At 48.3% G+C, this 16,385-nt stretch overlaps 1 protein-coding gene across 1 annotated transcript in view; it reads right to left on the bottom strand.

The window, feature by feature from the left end:
* TENT5C (terminal nucleotidyltransferase 5C) overlaps positions 1-15,452 on the bottom strand; it is an 18,541-nt gene extending 3,089 nt beyond the window's left edge. Inside the window, exon 1 of the mRNA XM_007461626.1 lies at positions 15,350-15,452. The gene's annotated coding sequence lies outside the window, so the exon portion shown is untranslated. The remainder of the gene's footprint in view (positions 1-15,349) is intronic.
* Positions 15,453-16,385: the final 933 nt, after the last annotated feature.

The following is a 16,385-nucleotide window of genomic DNA, read 5'->3' as shown; positions in this document are numbered from 1 at the left end:
GCTCTGCCCAGCAAGGAGGCCCCACACAGGATGTGGAAAACCTCCTCAGGGCAGTGTGATTTTTCAACTGTATTTTGAAAAAGAATCCCTTCAGTCTACCCAAGGAGAACAAAGTTAGCACTCGGTACTAGGAGAAAAACATGTTTCTCCCACATCACCGGCTAGAACCACAAGGTTACCAAAGTAATTTTCAACTAAGTTATACTGTTCAGAAAATGAAACAACAGATGCCCTGGAAATGCTAATATGTAATAACAAAAACGGATACATTAGAAAGTCCAGGTGCTTTGGATCCACATGGGTCACACACTAGCTAGATGGATGTAAAAGGCTGAGGCGCTGCCCTCAGACTTCGCTGCAAACAGAAAGTTTGGCCACCCCCTTCACTTTCCTGACTTGCTGGACACACAGAATCCATCCCAATGACCTGCAGCTTCACTGTTTGGAAGCAGCTGCCTTTGAAAGCACGTCCAGCATGCATAGTCCTGGGGTTCCAACTTGGGTTTTTAGTCTTGCACTGGTGCCAGGGACCCTCGCCTTACCTATAGAGCTCAGATCAATGGGAGGGTTGTCGATCCATGTTGGGGGCACCACTGGACACACCAAGACGAGCTTTCCAGGAGCTGGCCATCAAGGAGGAGGGTGAGAACACAATGTCTCAGTATGAGGCAGAGTGTGTCGGCCAAAGAAAACGTAAGATGAAGGCAGAAGTGTCAGTTGATTGGGGCGAACAGGAGGCCACAGAGGAGCTCATTTATGGGGCGGGGACACAGCTGACAGAAAGGCAACAGGAGCTCTCAGCTGGGGCTGAGGGGCAGAAGACAGCCGAGACCTGACAAGCTGTCCAGTCCGGCCATCATGCGCCTCTTCTCAGGCCAGATCACCGGCTCCCTTTAGTATGTAGGTTAAGGGACTGAATTTGCTTAGTTGGCCATGGGAAAGTAGATCACGTGATTAAAGCAGGCTCCAGGAAGGCCAGTGGGGGATGGGCACTCTTCTGCTTGCTACTGAAGAATACTTGCCAAAAGGAAGGTAAACGTTTTCCTTCAAACCTGTTTGGACAGCGTTAGAAAGCCCAAGGCTATCTAGATTATCCTACCAAAGCACTTCTAAGTTAAGGATACCATGCAAAATTTGTGATGAAATACTTGATGCTTACTGTGGCTGTCCTTTGGTTTCAAGTCAGATTTGGGACAGTAGAGATCTCTTTTTAATGTGCTCTATATGCGCTTGGTTCTTTGTGGCCCCTTTGATGATGAGCGTAGCACACATTACACTCGTGCCAACTGTGTAGGGCACTACACGATTAAGTTCAAATGATTACAGAAAGGTATGGCTCCAGCTTTGTTCTGAAACACTGCTAAACTATGATTTAGTGACATAGATTTCTGCCAGGTGTGTTGATTTACCTATAAAAATACAACTTGCTTTACCCTGTGTATCAGCTGTTAGTGTGCTTCCAGGGCTCAGGTTTCTGATATGGGCATAAGAAGTCGCAGCCACAGAGGAGCTGCAATCCAATCAGTACTTGGAAAAGAAGGAACAATTAATTTTAAGAAAATCTCCAGGAAGAAACTCGATAATGTTGTAGAGGAGGATAGTTGTAGGAATCACTTTTGACTCGTGCCTTTTTTTAAGGACTTGTTAAAAAAAGGAGTCATCTAAAGTCAGGACTACTCCCACCTCTAGAACAGTGGCTCTTAACATTGGAAGCGGGACATCTAAGACCAGAGAGAATCTGAGGAAAGCAATCACTCATTCTTGGGGTGGGGGTGGAGGGTGGGAGGTGTAGTACATATGCACGAAAATGTTCACATATTTAAAAATCTCTGAAATTGTAGTAGATTCAAAGTTAGAATCTATTTTAGACTGAAAATTTGTAAGGTTCTAATGGGAAGAGGGGCAGGAATAGCCAGAAAAGTTATTAAAAATTGAAATGATGTCTACCAGCTTGGTAAGGGATATTATGAAGCTACAGTAACTGATAACAGCAATGATATTGGCAGAAAAAGGCAGACAAAGAGATGAAACCGAATGTTTTTAATCTAGAATGAAAATCTAGTACATAAGGGGATTTAGTGTATAAAAAGGAGGCATTCAAAATAGTAAAGGGAAAATTTTGAGACATCTGGATAGTTATCTAGATTTTAAAAATAAGCAAGGATGGCTCCTTAGCTTGTGCCAATCTAAGATCTAGACGGATGAATCAAAGACTTAAGTGTAAAAGGATGAAACCCTAACAATACCAGAAAAACATGAAATTTATGTAAATTTACATAGAATAGATATTCCTTTCTAAATCACATAGAAGTCACAAAAAAATTGATACATTTGCCTATATAAAAATTAAAACATCTACATGGTGAAAACACCATAAAGACGTGAGAAGACAAAACCAGGAAAATACTTGTAACATTAGACAAAGCAGTCATTTCCTTAATGAATAAGGAGCTCCTACACATCAGAAATACTAGAACCCCAACATAAAAGAAGGGGCAAAGGACGTGAACAGTGGCTCAGACACTTAACGTATTCAAACTTACCTTAAGGGATGGGCAAATTTAGACTTCCGTGTATCATTTTTACCTATCAGATTGGCAAAGACCAAGACGCAGACACTTCTGGTACACTGCCCGTGGGTTCTCTCTGAAGAACAACATGGGACCCTCAGTTTAAGTGGACACCCTCTTTGGCATAGCAATTCTACTTCTAGGAAGTCCACTTTGGATTTTATCCTGTGAGTATACATGCAAGTATGCGCAAGGATACTCGCTGAAGAATTATTTATAAAGCTACAAATAGGGGCTTCCCTGGTGGCGCAGTGGTTGAGAGTCCGCCTGCCGATGCAGGGGACACGGGTTCGTGCTCCGGTCCGGGAAGATCCCACGTGCCGCGGAGCGGCTGGGCTCGTGAGCCATGGCCGCTGAGCCTGCGCGTCCGGAGCCTGTGCTCCGCAACGGGAGAGGCCACAACAGTGAGAGGCCCGCGTACCAGGAAAAAAAAAAAAGCTACAAATAGTCATCGGTAAAGAAAGTTAAATGACTTGATGCGTGTATACAACAGGATACAAATGCCTGCAGTTGTCCAAAAGCATGGTGGCTGCTCTATCTGTATGAATATGAAATGCTTATCAGGATTGATTTTAAAAAAGCAAGTGTGAAACTGTGTGTGTAAAAGCACAAGTCTATGCTTACACAATCAAAAATCTCTGGAAGGATATACAAGTAGTTCAGCTTACACCAAATACCACTTCTAGGCTGGGGTACAGGGTACAAAGAAAACTTATTTTATCTCTTTTGAATTTGGAACCTACATTATGTATTAGTTGAAAAAAGTTAAACTCTTATGAGCCATATTCCAAAATCTCTCCCCTTTGAGCCTTCTAATCTGCTACCTTGTTTAATTCCTTCAATTCCTTTCCTCCTAGCCCTCCCCACCATCCCTGTATCCACGTGCCAAGACCGAATACACTTAGAAGCTTCCCCTCCAAACCTAAAAACCGATCTCTAGAGGGGCAGGCAGAGGAGGAGGGACAGTGTTTATCTGGAAGGGCTTTTAGTCAATTTTCTACTTCTGCGGTGTTTAAAAGATGATGTCCGTTGTTTATCCAAAAATACCCCAAAACTTTCAAAACAATGGATAAGTCATCTCATCTAGTGTCATTCTATGTTTAGTATCCAAAAATGTTTTCTGTACTTTTACAAGAATTACTATTTCTCATTTCAGACGTATTACAGCTACCCTCATGGTGCTGTTGGTTACTGGCTACAGTTGCAAGAACCTTAATAAATGCAGTAAACACTTTTTCAGGAACCTAAGATGCCTATAGTTGGCATCTTCCATGTCAACAACTTCTGACACATATATGAATAATGGAGTTAACTCTTAGAAAAAAGTAGTCTATATAAAAGCACAGTGCAGAACATGTGCCAAGTCCATGGTATAGTTTTTAATTCTCCCAATTGACTGTGACTTAGATCTGGAGCAGCTCTCGAAGCTGTTGAAGGCTCAAATTTAGGCTGAGTTATATTTGTTGTTTAGCTTATTAGAAGAGCCCAAAATAAGTTATCGATGCCTATTAGAAAAGAATCCTTTGTTTTCCCTCACCCATCCCAACAATTTCAAATATCAAAAGTACATTTACAGGTTACTTAGACAAACGTATTACCAGAATAAATCCAAGTCATAGGCCCTTAGTGCTTAGATAACACACCAGAGCTTCGTGTAACGGTTTTAGTTTTAATTAACCACTTGAGATCAACACTGATATAATCCCCGTATAAAAGAATCACTTGAAACACACAGTCTCAATTCATGAAAGGCTCTGGTTAAAGGCAAATTCTAATTAGCAGAATTAACGAAATAGTAACTAGAAAAAAAATTAACTTGCAGCCTGGTAAATTCAAACTAAAGTGTTTGATTTCCCTTTACTTGTCTGAGAAGCAGATGCACTGTATTTTGCACTAGAAACTGGGAAAGGTGGGAACCACGATTTCTCACTGATTTGAAAATTCAGGCACCTTTTTACAAATGAGGATGACCAGCTGCCTGCTCAGTTTAAGCTACTTAATCTTCTAAAAAGTTTGACTTGTGATGAATGACTATCTTAGGTTCCCTTGAATTCCCTTTTCTTTTAGCATCTGGCTGCAGCAGAAGGATAAAATACACACATGAGTGGAAAACAAGTTTGTAGAGATGGCAGCAAAAGGTGAGAGGAAACGACGAACTAAGCCCCAGGAGTAAACCAAGCTCCCTGAGCACACTAACTTTCCTTTGTTTCCCACTGCCTGGCACACTCAAGGCAGGTTGATCTGAAAACCAGTTTGAGCCCTCATTGAAAAGAGAAAAAAAAAAAAAAAAAGTTATTTCTACTGCTGCTCCCTGCCTTATCCCAGAAACAAGAGTGACAGAGGCTACGAGAGCACGAGGGGACTCCGGGTAGGCAAGAGGACAGGCAGATGGACAGGTTGGAGATGAATGCTTCGAGCACTTGTAATACGTCTAGGCCTTATGGTCGAGGGCTTGGGTCAAATCAACACTGATTCATTTGTGCCTGGCCTTAGTTGTAGACATGCCCAGAGTCTCCTTGGCATGTGTGGAGATGGTACACCCGTGAAGTTAAAGACGGTATATATTTAAGCCTAGGCCTGTGACATCTGACAGGGAAGCTCCAGAAGGTTTCATGGAAATGCTGCAGCGTGAAAGAGGCGCTCTCAGCTCTGGCAGCCCATCTAGCCCACAGACAACTGAACGGCACCCACTTCCCCTGACCCTGCTGTGGGCTTAAGAACACAAAAGAAACTCAAACACGTTACAGCATTCCTTTGACGACAATGTGCTGTTAAGCGGATGTTACCCCAACGGCCTGGATCTTCCTAGTGACCTTTTCCAGCTCAGGGTCAGAGACCCGGCCATGCGCGGTGGACTGACTGGTGACAGACTCCAAGGGAGGTGTGCCTGGGGCACAAACACGCCTGCCGCCCCCGGCTCCTGGCGCGGGGGGACCCATGTGCCCGTGGCTGCGATCCTGCCACACAAACTCTTCTCCTCCGTGCACAACTGAGGGCACTTGAAGCCTCTAGAAGGCACTTCCTCGCCTATAAAAGCTTAGAGGATTTAAGCAGAAGTGAAAGTAGACGGCAACACTCGTCAGAGCATCCCATCCCACCTCTTGCTTCTTCCAGCTGACGGAATGGAAACCACAGCTCTGGGCCTATTTCTTTTTCTCCTATAAGATGAAGGTGCAGACGTGTGTGGGCACGCAGGCAGAAGAGTACCCAGTACAAGCCACTTCACGTCCACTCCCATTCATCCCCACAAGCACTCTGAGGAAGCGACAACTGTCCCTTTTACACAAAGAATAAGGATCAGGAAAGATTAAGCAAACTGACCCCAGATCCTCAGCTCTGGACCTAACGTTCTGACTCTTGGAACTGGAAACAACTTCCACCAAGGTCAAGTTCTGCCACTGGTGGGCGGCAGGTGGGGAGAAGGCAATAAGCTCTTAAGCTACAAACCCACACGTACACTGGGATGACCAGAGCTTACTGCTACCAAAGTGATCTTTTCTGAAACAGAAACTGTACTGGTCTCATCCAAAAAAAGGAGCTACCTTCTGCCAACTATACAACTGCGACGCCTTATCTTCCCATCGGCCCTCATCCCCACTGTACACGCTGAAGACAGCAAAGCTTCAGTCAACCAGCCTTTACTGCCTGCTTGAGTGCAGGCTCTTCCTGTAGAGACGGCCACAGCCAGGGGACACCAAATGTGACTAGATGTTTGGCCAGGTGCCCTATGAGCCACCAAACTATTTGACAGTGTCCCAAACAGGCAGCGAAACAGTGCTGTAAGTTCATCTGGATCAATCCATCCGATTCCTACAACAATCCTGTAAGGGAGATACTATTTCCCTACTTTCACAGGTGGGGAAACCGGAGAGCAAAGAGGATACACACATTGTTAACTGTCCAAGGACGCACTGCTGGGAAGTGGCAGAAATGGGACTTAGGAGGCTTCCTAGGTGGCAGGCAGCTTTGGTACCCGTGTTGGGGTGAGGGCAGGGCTTTGAAGGTAAGCTGGTTGTTCAGGTAGTTGTAGGAAGGAGATAGCAATAAGAAGGAAAAAGAGAAGAAAGGTATGAAGCTTTGTTATCAGAGGGTGGGAAAGAAGTTGGCTAGAAGCGTTAAGGCCCCCTGCGTGGAGTAAGGCCAGATGGCAAGTGCCGAAAGCAAGGCAGAAGCATTTAGAATGAAAGTAACTAACAACTGTCACTACAGAAACTCTCTCCCTCAAAACCATCATGGATTTGGGGGTGTATCCAGCCTGATGGGAGCCACTAGAATGAACATAATTAAGTGTAGTCATGCAAATGTTTGTTGTAAAGGAACAGTGGCTGAAAGATGAAGGCCTAGGATCCTCATTTCTGAGGAAGCTCCAGGATACCAGTCAGGTTGGGAGGCAGTGGTGATTTCAGAGAAAGCAAGTCCTGAAGGGAGAGAGAAGCCAGGAGTGGAAGGAGCTGGGATAGTCAGCTTACTGGGCAAGCATTAAGAGGAAAAAATAATAGCACAGGAGAGAGCTTTTAGGAATGGGCTGATCCTGGTCTGGATCTGCAACTAAGGTACATGCCCTGCTCACAGAATAAAGGAACAGCTGCTGGGAGTCACTCTGGTGGCTGGAAGATCAGGATTGTGAATCTGCGGGTGAAGCAACAGAACAAGACACTCCCTGCAGACAAGACGGTAACTTTATCAGATCCAAGAACAAATAACCCAACTGGAGCTGCAGAGAGAAGGTAGGTAGATTGGCAAGAAGTGATCAGGACCCCAAGGGCTGGCACAGGAAGGAAAGCTGGAACAGACTTGAAACAGAAACAGCCTGGAACAGACTGACGAAGGCCTGCACGTTGAACCTAAGACTGGACACCTGCCCCTTTTCCCACCTGTGTGTAGTCTGACCCCTGAGATCCTTTCACCCTCGAGAGAGAGCCAAGGACTTGGAATGACCATGGACTTGATATATGCTGCAGCAGATAAGAGGGCAAAAGGGAGAAAAACCAGGGTCAACAGGGATTCAGCCTTCTGCAGAGAAATCCTCCCTTACTCCTTGAATTCCTAGGGAGGTGAAGGTCAAAGTCGTCTAGGACCAGAGGGAAGCCTGAGGAAGCCTTTTGTCTGCCAGCTGCCAGCCCCTCGGCAGGGCCCCCGGCCCACCAGCTGGGAGGAGGCCACATTCTGGAGACTCTCCCCGCTGCCCCCAAACATACTACGAAGTCACAGATAACTGAGAAGCACACCTGTGGTTCATGTACCTGAATAAGAATTTCGATTAGTAGACAGCCCAAAGCAACAGAGCCAGATAAAATAGTGCCTTGCTTATTAAAAGGACAAGAAAATTTATTCTTTGTTAACTTTTTACAAGAAGTTATGCTTACAGCTGCTCACTCAAACACCCACAAACACACTCTACCTCAGTCCAAAGATATAAGTGCCCCATGCCACAAAGCTGCGCCTGGGGAAAACTGCTCTCGGTCAGGGACACAACAAACCCCGCAGGTGGTCTTTTCTCACTCAGCTCCAGCACATTCAGCCAGAGGCCTCAACCTATTTTCTCAGGGTTATCAGCATCCTCCTAGCCATTCAGCGCTGATGTGTACTAGAGTGTAAAAATTTGGTTGAATCCCCACGGCAAAAGGGATGCTGCCTGAGCCAAAGGCAAAGAGTGTCCCAGACGGAAGCAGAAGCGGGAAGAGAGGCCAGTGCCCCGTCGCTCTGCCCAGGCTTTCCCAGTGGGAGGGCCCTCACAAGCGCTCCCTCCCCACTGATGCCAACATACAGTCTTCACGGTTATCAATGCCTGGGCCCCGTCCACAGACACCCTCCCTGAGACGACTCCAAACAGAAAGCTCTTTCCTGTCTTTCAAAATAGGGCACTTAAGTAAGTGTGGTTGGCGAGATAACGCTGGGAGAACTCATGCTGTGGCAGCAAAACAGCATGAGACAGAATAAAAACACTGTCCCGGATGTTGTAACAGGGACACCACAGAAGTTCAAGTCCTTAAAGGAATACCCTGAATCGTTGCAAATGTAAGTATTAACAAGGTCAGAACACAGATATCTCTGGATGGGAGAGAGGCATAGAAGCCTTGATTTTTCCAAGGTGTCAGCATGAGTAAGTGCTACATACTCAACTTGAACTGGAAATAATCCTTGTTGCTCCTGGGTACCTCCCTCCCTCCTACCAAATGCCTGTTTCTAAAGCAGAGCTGTCACTAGCCTGAACTCATTTAAAGAGATCCCCAGAGCTGGCCCTACAGTTTTAGAGACTGACTAGGCTGAGAAAAATAGGACAATTCCCAGGAGACTTTACTGTAAAGATGAGCAAGTTTACATACAATCCATAGGGTTTAAGGGCTGACAGCCTCCAGGTTTTTATCAAGGGCTGTGTCCACAAACTAATTTACCATCTAACTTTCTAGTTCAGAGCTTTGAACTGTTGTTAGTCGTCCAAAATGAGGACCTCAGTCAGCTAAAAGCCCCACCTCATCACCAGCAGCATCCCGTGGGCCTTATCAGGAAAGAGACAAGCACTCTCAGTTGCTCAAATGTAGCATTTCTCCTACTTTGAACATATACCCCCCTTTACAGATACCTAAGCATGAGCTGCCTCCATTTCAGTGAGGATGCTAATTACACATACAGTTCCACCCCAGTTTTAGTTTTGCATAGATCCTTCCCTGCAGAGTTAACTTTCGCATAGCAGGTACCTGACCTCCAGGTACTGAGCATGGTGGCAGCCCAAGTGAACATCACCAGGCTCAGTGGTCCTTCTGACATCATCATAAATACTGCTAAGAACAGAAATCGGGGTAGGAGGGCAGGGGTGGGGGGAAGGAGTAGAAGGGTAGGATTAAAGTGAAGGAGCAAGGCCATGGAGTGGTAGCTATTTCTGCACCAACTGCACATGAGGAGGCCAAACCACCTTGTCTTTGGTGTCTTCACCTGCGTGAACCGAACAAGCCATGCATGTGGCTCACTGGGATGCTTGTCATCAAATTAGCATTTACCAAGTCACGTGCTGCTGTTATCAGGCATCTTGTGGACACCTTTTACATGAAAGTTATTTTCTCTACCATTTTCAAATTTTAATTGTCGACAAATTGTTAGAGTCCTGGTCCTCTGCCAATCTCAGAAGATTTTATCTTCAGTTCTTCGAAATTCTATTACTACCTTATGATTATTTTCTAAGAAATTATAGACAAACAAGAGAACAAGCACTGGACTAGGACTCAAACATCCTGTGTTTCAGTGTCAGGTCTGACTCACACAGTGAATGATTATCAGCAAGGGGGCCACAACGACTGAGCTTCCTTTCGTTCTTTCAGATATCTGAGTACCTACAACATTCCAAGCACTGTTCTAGGAGCTTACGGTCTATCGGGAAGCAAGAGACCAAGATCTCTGCCCCTGCAGAGCTTAGATCCTATAGATCCTAGCTCACACTCTTCCTCCAAAACCTCGTGTCATTAACTCTTGCCTCCCACACGAGGAGAATCAGGATTTGACAGTGAAACATTTTTGCATATGGTCTAGATCTGTGCCACCCAATAGTGTATCCACAAGCTGTTGGGCGCTTGAAATGGGACAAGTCCAAATTGAGATGTGCTGTGAACGTAAAATACACACTGGATTTTGAGCATTCCGTACGAGGGGGAAAAAAGTAAAATAACTCATTAATATTTTTATATTGATTACAAATTGAAAAGATAGTATTTGACATGATGGGTTAAACAGAATTACGTTCACCTGCTTATTTTTACTTTTTAATGTGACTACTAGAAACTCAATTGTGACTCATATTTCCACTGTCCTTCTTACAGTGAAGAAACTGAACAGGTAGAACCTAAAGAGGCAGCGGCGCTTCCAGGACCAGAACCCAGGTGTCCTCACAACTAAAGCAGCCTCAGAAGCAGGGAGGGGGTAAGGATGACGACAACAAAGGGTCTGGGCAAGGGAGATAGCAGCAGCGCCAGTGCCCCACCCAACACCCCCAGGGCCGGCACCTGGACACACGGCAGGTGCCCAGTTCGCGCCCACTTCATCCCTGCATGTGGGTCAGCAACCTTCCCAGGACTGGCCAAGCCCACACAGAGTCAGCCGGCTGCGGTGGTCCTGATGCCCACCTCCTCAGCCGTCGCAGGTCAGGGATAAACAGGGTGTGTCTGAAGGATAAGGGGTAGCCAGCCAGGCGAGGTGAGGATTACCCCTTCTCCCACCCTAGTAAGGGCTATGCAAGGTGAGAGGAGCTTATGACAACACGAGAGGGTGGGAGCAGTTCAAGATTCACGGATAATTTTCTTCTCAAAATGTGTTTACAGGGAGCAAATCGAGAGACAGATATGGAACTTTTCGCACTCATCCAATTTAAGATAAGGTTTGAAAAACACTAGAAAATAAGGTACAAGGTAGAACTGTAAAGAAGTACTGATGAGAAGAGGTGTGGGCTAAGGGGATCCCCAGATCGGGTAAGATCAGACGCCTCTGAGAGGGTCCAAAGCTGGATTAAAATAAAGTTTGGTGAGGAAGGAGCATTAACTTGCTCAAATATTTGAGTGTGTATTCCATGAGGCAAGGTAGGTCAATTAGGAAGGGAGGTCGGGAAGGAACAGAAGGTCAGAAAGGTACAGGTCCTCAAAGGAGCGCATCTTCTAGAGGGAGGAGCAGTTCCCGTGAGTTCTTAAGGTGTTTGTCGGAGGTGCCAGGACGGGACGGAGAGCTGGCCAGAGGCAGGGAGAGGCGCTGGGCTAGAGCTCTCATGGAGCTGCTGTCTGCAGCCCTAAACCAGGTCAGCGATGGCAGCGGGAAACAAAAAGTTCAAAAGAGAAAGACTCAGCAGAACGAGCACCCAAGTGAATGCTGAGAGAGGCTGAGTGCGCGTTGCGAGGCTGTGCTGGGGTGGATGGGCAGGGGGAGGGCTCGAAGGGGGCGGGTCTGGAGCTCAGCCTGAGGGGTTTCAGCTGTCGGCCAATTAGTCGTCACTGCTCCTCGCTCCAAACCTACACCAGAGGCCTCCGTTTTTAAAAAGGCCCCGAAGCCACTCAGCATTCTGGGCCCGGAGCTTGTGATCCAAAAACGTGTGCCAGCACCTTGGCCCATCAGGACGCCATCTCCTGAAGTGTGCTTCCCTCTCTGAGAGGAATGGCACTCGGATGCCAGCAGAGCGCTGGATCCAGTTAACAGGCACACCTTCTGAGTGCCAGGTCCTGCACTGGGCATTCAGCAATGAGCACAGACCCCTGCCTTCCTGGGGCTCACATGCCAGTGGCTGCAACAAACCGGCAAAACCCAAGTGCCTCAAGGACATTCTGAGGTGGACCCAGCTCCTCTTGCATCCAGAGCATTTCCACAGGCCTTTTCACATACCATCCCCTTGGCCTGCTTGGCACCTGGCACAAACTACTACCTAGGAAGCACTTAACCACTTACGGACTCAGTCACTGTTATCCAAGAAATAAACACTTTACACAGCTGGGTGACCAAGACTCCCAAAGGCTCCGAGACTAAAAAACATCCTACACAGAGAGTTGCTTAACATCAGCAATTATTTCTTCACATTAGTTTTTCCCTATTGTTCCAAGAGGTTCTGCAAACAGTTCTAGAACAGGCTACAGGGCCCAGCTGTACAAAATCTATTAATTCTAAACAATTCATAAGGCTTCCTTACACAGTTGGGCTACACAAAGATGCTTCCTCTAAACCATTTAAATTCCAAATATAAGCTTCCTTATTAATGCATGTAGTGAAAGGATAAAAACGTTTGAAACCAGAAGTTCCAGAAGCATCACAAGAGATCAGCACTACTGCTGTACCCAAGTGGCTTTAAACACATGAACATTTCTTTAAACACAGAGGTGTCTGCTTCATCACAATACTGCTTATGCCCATTTATTTAACATGTTACAGTCAAAACACCAAGATGGCAGAAAGCATTTTTCTATATCGCCTTGTTTACCTCAGTGACAACACATAAAAGCAATGGACCTTATCTAACCAGAGTAATGTTTTATCCCAAGTAACACCTCAGACTCTGCATTGCTTCCCCTTAAACCCCTCCCCATCCCCCCTCCCCAATAACAACAACAACAGATACACCCCAGAGCCCCGTGTGAGACCGAGAAACCCAAACACAACATCACAAATTTAACTTAACTCATGAAACTAGTCCCGGGCATCCATAAGATGTTTTCTCGGCAACACAAAAAGGGTTTACCACGTCCGTTCGCTGCTCTTGGCTTGTCATTCTTTAGTGACTGACACCATGCACACAACATATCAAAGATGAAAATGAAGACAGCGTACTACTTAGTTAAGCAGTTGAAAAAATAATGGCATTTTCTAATTTTGTATCGAATGTGCCCAGTTTCTGGCACTGGGAGAACAAGGACGCTGCAGTCCACTCTAAGTTATCTTTACTGCCGGGCAGTTCCTTGGACTCTCAGAAGTGTGAGGACTTCTCTGTTCTGATGGGCAGTGCATGACGTGCACAATCTGGCCTGGCCTTGAACACCGGGGGGCGCAGGCTCAGTGCGGCACTGAGAGGAGGGGCAGGGGAGCTTCTGCAGCTCAGGATGTGACTTCGGTGGCTACTTGTACGCACAGGCGAGCTGAGCACATTAGTAGGCAGAGCCATAGGTGCTCAACCAAATCACGGTCATTCTGACAAACAGGCCAAACGCCAGTCCTTTCCTTCAGTTACCCCAACTTAATCTCTGGATACAAGGTGGGTGTTGTGGAAGAAATTCAACATAAAAAGTGCTGCTGTTCGCTCTATGGACACACACTAACTTATCAAATTAGGGACCTTTGTTTGGGGTAACAATTTAGAGGCCTTCTGGCAGAGAAAAAAGTTTTTTTTAACTTGGAGGTTAAATTTACCCACAGCTACCTGAAAAATTACATATAATATACCAAAATCTGCTTTCTAAAAACTCTTTATTGAGAATAAATGGACTCTAAAGATGTGGGTATACCCTAAGACACAAGGTTTCAGTTATCTCAAGTAAAAGCTTGACTCCAGAGATACTAAGCTCTCCATCTTCGCAAACAAGAATGTCAAAGGGCAGAACCCCTGCTGGTCCAGCTCAGAGCTTCCCTGAAAGGGAAGAGAAAAGTCAGCGTTCTCTAGTCCCCACCCCAACCCCTTCGATGGCAGGGTCTCAGGGTCTCCAGTTCGGGTCTCACTCCCTCAGTAACACCTCTGGGGGTTTAAGAAGGCACAGTTCCTGGTAAGCACTCCTACCACCCTGACGGCTGCCTGGCTTGCTGCCTGGCTTGCTTCCCTGCCAAGTTACTCACGTTGAAAGGTTAGTTAGTGTAGCCAACAATGGCCACTCACATCCCCCCCTGCAGGGCAGCTGGGCCAAGCCAGAAGTCTACTTCAGGAGGATTTAATAATCTTCACTTTATTTCCTGGGGAGGTTCAGGCTCCCAACCCACCTACCAAATATCCTGAATACCAACTGTCACGATACAAATGATTACAAAGTGTTTATAAACGCTTACTGTAATAAGTGCACTTGAAGAGTCCACGGTTTGCATGTTATAACTCCATAAGATAAAAAATCTTAAAAGGCAGCAGGTCCCTACTTAAGACAAAGATTTAGTCAGCCCTGCAGAAGTCTTCCTCCGGACAAAAAAAAAAGGGATGGCGGGGAGGAGCGGAAGGGGACCGAGCTGATCCTTCCCGCGGGGTCCAGCCCTAATATTCGGTTCTAGTAAGCCCTGCTCAACTCGCGTTCTCCAGAGAAACTCGCCAGGCATTTCCCCGGAAGTCCTCCCTTCCTTCGAGGTAGCGTCGTTTTGTTTTCTCCGGCAGGCGTTCTGCGTTTAGGTGTACAGGCTACCAACCTGTACTCGTCAGGTTCGTCCCCCTCCTCCGACTCCCTCCCACCGCCGCGATCTGGACTGCGACACCTCCCGGGCACCGTGCCTCTAAGCCGCCCGCGGCCCCGCTAGCCGAGTCCACTTAACGGCCGTGGCTTTCAGACTACAGGTTAAGCAAGTTTCACTCCTCAAAGGGGAGGAACCAGGTCACGGACGCAGTATTCCTGCGAAGTTTCCGAGAGGAGCGCAGCGCGAGTCACTCGCTTGGATCACTTTGCGGCTCTCGGTGTCCCCAGTCTAGTGCGAGTGCAGGAAAAGTTAGGGATCTCCGCCCTTTCCTTAAAACCCCGGCCCAGGTTCCGAGCCTGGGGACCACCCCTCCCCTCCCGGGCCAGATGCAGCCCCTGACCGCTGCGTCTCCAACTGCGCCTTCCGAAACCGCCGCCGTCGAATTCGCACCCGGCCGACCGGCCGAGGAGTGCGTGCGCGCGGGAGCGCCGGGGCGAGCCCAAGAGACCGCAAGCAAGGCAGGGGTGGGGCGGGCGCCGTCGGACCCGGGGAAAGTGCTGAAGGCCCCCATCACACACTCTTCGGCCGCCCGGCCCGCGCCCGGCCAAAGCGCAGCCTGCGCGATGCGCGGAGCAGGAACTCGCTGAAGTTTGCCAGCCCCGGCCGAAGTCTCTGGAAAGTTGTAGTTCCCTCTCGGAGCGTCTCGCCTGGCCCTCGGGGGCGGGCTGTTTAGGGGGCGGGGGTGACGTCGCGGGGGCTGGAGGGGAAGGGAGCACAGGGGCACCTGTCCGCCCCTCCCCTCTGGCCGCCGTGCCCCCACCAGTCTTGGAGAAGACTGGAGCTCCGCTCGGCCGGGGCAGATTTCCCAACCCCCGCCCCACACCCCGAGGGCAGAACTCGCGGCTCTCTGGGACCGCGCATCCTCGCACCTTTAGATGAGGGGGCCGTGGACTCACCCGGGCGGTGGCGGAGGAGACCACAGAGGCCGGTCCTTGGCGTGGGCAGCCCCCAGCAGGAGCGGCGCGGTCACTACAGCCCCCAGGCAGCGGCACAGAGTGAACCGTCCTGCCGCCGCCCCCTCCGCTCTTAAACGGCCTGACCACGCCCCCTCCCGCCACGACCGCCCCAACCCCCGCCCCTTAGCCTGCCCTCCCGGGGGAGCGAGGGGCGGGGCGGGGCGGAGCCGTCGCCCAAGGGATCCTTCCGCCTGGGCACTGACGGCAAGGGCAGGGCGAAAGGTGCCCTCTGATTGGCTCCTCGGGTGAATGGTTGCCGAGAGACGAGTAAATCTTCGGCGGCTAGAAGGGGCCGGAGTGCCAAAGGGAGTAGCACTACGCAGGCGCAATAGAGAGGGGCTGCGTCGACACCCCCTTAACTTTGGAGCTGCTGGGACTCCCTTCCTTTCTGCTTTCCACTACGCTCTTTTCTGCCATTCCTATCACATAACTTCTCCACCACCCTCCACACCCCGCCCAAGTTTTTCCCGTCTCTATTCCGCTCCCGCGCAGGCCTGTTTTTCTTTTGCTTCCCTGGGGATTTTCGCTTTACTTCTCTCTCCAGGAGTGGGGAGTGAAACCTCCAAGCCTACCTCCGACGTGTGTTTTGAAGTCGGAAAAAACTTTTGGTTTCTGAGCGGGTCGAGCCTTCCTGATTCCCCCAAGCAAATTGGCTGGAGGTCATTGGGGAAAGGGCAAGCACAGTTGGTTCTCCGGCCTAGTTACCACCTGTGTGCAGTTAGTGGGACTAAGAGCCGAGAGGAATCCATCGCCAAATCTGGCAACCGTGACAGCTTCAGCCCGACTCGGAATGTCACAGAGCTCAGTTGTGTATGTTATACAACATGCAGGCGGGGCTTGGACACCGTCCAGTCACTCCATAGCAAATGGTTTCGAGTCCTGGTTCTAAATTCAGATTAACCTGGGTTGGAATCTACATTCACCACCTAACTATCTGTAAGGCCTTGGGCAAGTAACTTAACCAACCCTCCATAAG

Source organism: Lipotes vexillifer, unplaced genomic scaffold (genome assembly GCF_000442215.2).
Source record: "Lipotes vexillifer unplaced genomic scaffold, Lipotes_vexillifer_v1.1 scaffold858, whole genome shotgun sequence".
Classification (NCBI taxonomy): Eukaryota; Metazoa; Chordata; class Mammalia; order Artiodactyla; family Lipotidae; genus Lipotes; species Lipotes vexillifer.
This window is presented reverse-complemented; position numbering and strand designations above follow the sequence as displayed.